Source organism: Salvelinus alpinus, chromosome 1 (genome assembly GCF_045679555.1).
Source record: "Salvelinus alpinus chromosome 1, SLU_Salpinus.1, whole genome shotgun sequence".
Classification (NCBI taxonomy): domain Eukaryota; kingdom Metazoa; phylum Chordata; class Actinopteri; order Salmoniformes; family Salmonidae; genus Salvelinus; species Salvelinus alpinus.
In genome coordinates, this window is record NC_092086.1 from 1,572,470 (window position 1) to 1,578,210 (window position 5,741).

Here is a 5,741-nt window from a genome sequence, read left to right on the forward strand (position 1 = left end):
GAATTATTTCCCCCATTGGATTTAGCTCCCCATACTAAGGCCTTGGATTTAGCTCCCCCATACTAAGGCCTTGGATTTAGCTCCCCCATACTAAGGCCTTGGATTTAGCTCCCCCATACTAAGGCCTTGGATTTAGCTCCCCCATACTAAGGCCATGGATTTAGCTCCCCCATACTAAGGCCTTGGAGTTAGCTCCCCCATACCAAGGCCTTGGATTTAGCTCCCCCATACCAAGGCCTTGGATTTAGCTCCCCCATTCTAAGGCCTTGGATTTAGCTCCCCCATTCGAAGGCCTTGGATTTAGCTCCCCCATACTAAGGCATTGGAGTTAGCTCAGTGGGCTCTAATTGTGTGTCCATCCTCCTGTAGTTTATTTCCTGTCAGTTGGTGTTGACATGCGGGTCACTCCTCCCAAACAGACACTCTGCTGCCCCCTGCTGGACTAACCTGATCATTACAGAGACATTTATCTTCTATGGTGATGTAGTGGTAGAGACATTTACCACTAACCTCCCCCGCTGTCTGTTGTTGAGGGTGAGATGTCAGAGGTAATGGGTCAGAAGCAGGGATTAAAGGTCCAATGTAGCTGTTTTTATCTCAATATCAAATAATTTCTGGGTAACAATTAACTACCTACTTGTGATTGTTTTAAATTAAAATGGTAATAAATGTAAAAAAAATGGCTTCTTAGCAAAGAGCAATTTCTCAAGCAAGAATTTTGCTTGGACTGTCTGGGAGTTGTCTGAGTGGGGAGGGGAAAAATGAGAACTAGCTGTTGTTGACAGAGAGTTTTGGATCTCTCTTTCTTATTGGTCTGTTAACTAATGATGTCACCAGGCAGGCTAAAACTCTATCCAACCAAAACAGGCTGAAATTTCAGGCTGTCTTTTCAAAACAGCTCTGACACTAAAAGGGCATCATCATTTCACAGTATTAGTCCAACAGCGTAGTGTGAAAAGAGTGTTTGTCTGTTATTGGAACATTATGCAGTCAAAGTGTTGTTTGTCTGTTATGGGAACATTATGCAACATTGTCATGTTGAAACAGGAAAGGGCCCGAACCATGAAAAACAGCCCCAGACCATTATTCCTTCTCCACCAAACTTTACAGTTGGCACTATGCATTGGGGCAGGTAGCGTTCTCCTGGCATCCACCAAACCCAGATTCGTCCGTTGTAGCAGTTTTTGCCGAGGAGATCGTCCGTTGTAGCAGTTTTTGCCGAGGAGATCTTAGTCGGACAATTTTCCGTCTAAGATGTTTGATGCAGTATTTCTCAAGTGAAAAAATGTGCATCAAAATGAGTCGTCTCTCGTGGAACGACAACAAAACACTTCATTGAATAATCCCTACTGTTGACCAATGACAGCAGGGATGACAGCTGGGATGACAGCAGGGATGACAACAAAACACTTCATTGAATAATCCCTACTGTTGACCAATGACAGCAGGGATGACAGCAGGGATGACAGCAGGGATGACAACAAAACACTTCATTGAATAATCCCTGCTGTTGACCAATGACAGCAGGGATGACAGCAGGGATGACAGTAGGGATGACAGCAGGGATGACAGCAGGGATGACAGCAGGGATGACAGTAGGGATGACAACAAAACACTTCATTGAATAATCCCTGCTGTTGACCAATGACAGCAGGGATGACAGCAGGGATGACAGCAGGGATGACAACAAAACACTTCATTGAATAATCCCTGCTGTTGACCAATGACAGCAGGGATGACAGCAGGGATGACAGGAGGGATGACAGCAGGGATGACAGCAGGGATGACAGTAGGGATGACAACAAAACACTTCATTGAATAATCCCTACTGTTGACCAATGACAGCAGGGATGACAGCAGGGATGACAGCAGGGATGACAACAAAACACTTCATTGAATAATCCCTGCTGTTGACCAATGACAGCAGGGATGACAGCAGGGATGACAGTAGGGATGACAGCAGGGATGACAGCAGGGATGACAGTAGGGATGACAACAAAACACTTCATTGAATAATCCCTGCTGTTGACCAATGACAGCAGGGATGACAGCAGGGATGACAGTAGGGATGACAGCAGGGATGACAGCAGGGATGACAGCAGGGATGACAGTAGGGATGACAGCAGGGATGACAGTAGGGATGACAGCAGGGATGACAGTAGGGATGACAGCAGGGATGACAGCAGGGATGACAGTAGGGATGACAGCAGGGATGACAGTAGGGATGACAACAAAACACTTCATTGAATAATCCCTACTGTTGACCAATGACAGCAGGGATGACAGCAGGGATGGCAGCAGGGATGACAACAAAACACTTCATTGAATAATCCCTACTGTTGACCAATGACAGCAGGGATGACAGCAGGGATGACAGCAGGGATGGCAGCAGGGATGGCAGCAGGGATGACAACAAAACACTTCATTGAATAATCCCTACTGTTGACCAATGACAGCAGGGATGACAGTAGGGATGACAGCAGGGATGACAGTAGGGATGACAGCAGGGATGACAGTAGGGATGACAACAAAACACTTCATTGAATAATCCCTACTGTTGACCAATGACAGCAGGGATGACAGTAGGGATGACAGCAGGGATGACAGTAGGGATGACAGCAGGGATGACAGCAGGGATGACAACAAAACACTTCATTGAATAATCCCTACTGTTGACCAATGACAGCAGGGATGACAGTAGGGATGACAGCAGGGATGACAACAAAACACTTCATTGAATAATCCCTACTGTTGACCAATGACAGCAGGGATGACAGCAGGGATGACAGCAGGGATGACAGCAGGGATGACAGCAAAACACTTCATTGAATAATCCCTACTGTTGACGAATGACCGACGAAGGAGCGTAGACTTCGGCTATCGAAATTAATCTTGCCTCAAGAAAGAATGTTGCGTGCACGAACAGCCGGGGGAAAAAACCTTGCCAAAGACCAAAACGTCACAAAATGTCGTTGTAATAATAAATGCACGAACTGTTCCGAACTGTTTCTGATGCGAAGCCTTTGTGGTATTTGGTTTGCTATAACATTTAGTTTGAAGTGACTTTGAGGATTTGGTTTCTGAAGCATCCTGCTAAAGGTCCTATCACTTCCATTGTTTCACCTGCAGCGATGCTAATGCTGGCTGGGGGTTAAGTAAAACAAATAAAAAAATATGCCATAATTTTTGTCGTTGACTCTCAGGATCAATGGATTAATCACTTTTTGTCAATAAAATGGTGGTGTACCGCCCCTTTAAATGCAGTTGTTTTTACCACAAAACTTTACAAAATGTGTATTTACTTCAGAATTTAAAAACAACAACTAAATGATAGTACAATCAAATGATGGTAAATCAGCTTTTTAGTTCTTATGTGGATTGTACTTTGGAAAAGGGTTGCACATTTTATTTAAGCGACAAATTGTTATTTTTTATTTCGGAAAACATTTTATTAAGTTTTGATAAGAATTAAGTTGATATTTTGCTATAACTGTTGCTTTTTCCAATAGTATCTTCTTGTTAGTGGAGCTTGGTGTTAACAGCAGGTTGTTGTCTGTATTGAAAGGTCTCTGTACTCCTGTATCGTGATGAGGCCTTTTAAAGGCTTACAGGGAACCTGACCCCGTCTCTCTGTTTAAAAAGAGCCTGTTTCCCAACATGGCCGCTGTTCCTCACTGGCCAGGCTTTGCTACCTGTCAGAGCTCCATATATCCATCACTACCTACCTACACTGGCTAGCCTTTATGTCTGTCTGTCTGTCTGGAAGGTCAACTGAACTAATGGCTCATTTTATAGCGTTTTATTCATCACTACTATTAGATCAGGAGATGAAGTCAGTTGAGTTGGGACCATCCTCACTTGAGGGCTAGGGTTATAACTCTATGGCATACGGTATTTAGGTCTGTCCCCGACAACAACAGACATTGTAGCCCACCGAGAGTCGTCTGTTCTTTCCACCAGTCGACTGGGTCTTTGCGCACGACAAGAGCTGAGTTGAAGGATTAATAGTTAGTAGCGCTGTGAACAGGCATAAAAGTTGGTCTAATTTACTTGAAACGAACGTCTACTGAAATCGTTGTCTTTCTTGGCTGTTTACATTGTTTTGTTCACAAGCTGGGTTGTATTTAAATGTTTGCGTTTCAACTGCTAGCTAGTGAAGAGAAGCAACGCGGATACTCGTCAGCCTCTCACAGGAACAAACATGAGCCGCGTTACCACGGTAACCTCCCGCTCTTAAAGGGGCAGGCGACTTTTTACAGGTCACATTAAATTAAACAATGTACCACATTACTTCTTATTAGTTAATACATGTATTGTTTTAGAAACATTACAATTCATGCTCATCTGTTTTTTTTGGTGTTTTGTTGGTGTAATTTTAGCAGGGGAAAAATTTGAGTGGCTGGTAGATTTTTTAAATCTACCTGCCACAGTGACTGGTGGTCCAAAACGTTAATTTTAGGCCCTGATATACACAATAAAATCAGTTGTATGCACTGAGCTTGTCTGATGCTTTAAGCGCACTGTTTGATGTAAAAAATGAAGACACACAAATGACTTAAGAGGGAGCCCGACAGCAATTAAATTTGGGTCGGGCTTAGACTTGTCACGAGGAAAACAAAGACGTCTCTCTCCTCCCTGCTGTAGCAAGCAGGCACCACAATACAACAATAGTGTTTATTACGCTGTCCCTGGTGCTGAAGCTTCTACATCATTACATTTCTACTTTCTTTTCTTGTTGTTTCTCAGATGGAAAAGTTTGGTTACTGAAAACAAAAACCATTCCCTTTTTCCCTCAACCCCTTGCTCTCTTCACCTGAAACATGTATGCATCGCATTCACGTGACAATAGGGTCTGACCCTATAGACTATCATAATCACAGCAATTCATTTGTTATAACCAACTCGGGAACACATTGAAAGCAAAATGGAGGACGTGAAAGACAAAAGTCAGATGTGTGGAAGACGTGTGACGTAGTTGTGGAAACTACTGGCGATGAAGAAAAAGCAGGAGGAGGAGGAGCTGCAGGACTATTATGACACGGGTGCTTTTAGATTTCAATGTCCATGTTTATAAACAACACTAATTCAATTATAAGTGTACCAGAGAGTCTGTTCTAGAACACTAATTCAATTATCAGTGTTCCAGAGAGTCTGTTCTAGAACACTAATTCAATTATCAGTGTACCAGAGAGTCTGTTCTAGAACACTAATTCAATTATCAGTGTACCAGAGAGTCTGTTCTAGAACACTAATTCAATTATCAGTGTTCCAGAGAGTCTGTTCTAGAACACTAATTCAATTATCAGTGTACCAGAGAGTCTGTTCTAGAACACTAATTCAATTATCAGTGTAGCAGAGAGTCTGTTCTAGAACACTAATTCAATTATCAGTGTAGCAGAGAGTCTGTTCTAGAACACTAATTCAATTATCAGTGTACCAGAGAGTCTGTTCTAGCGGGGAACAGCCTTTATTACAGCAAAGACTAAAAACAGTTGAATGCATTTGTGAATGTAAAATGGCCGACATGGAACAGTTTATTTATTGTTTAGGCAAATTATTCAAGTCTCCCATTGTTATTTAATTTTAAAACTAAAATGCTTTGATTTAGCCTATGGCTCAGAACGAAGGACATACCAAGAGTGGCTACCTTGAAGAATCTAAAATCTAAAATATATTTGGATTTGTTTAACACTTTTTTGGTTACTACCTGATTCCATATGTGTTATTTCATAATTTTGATC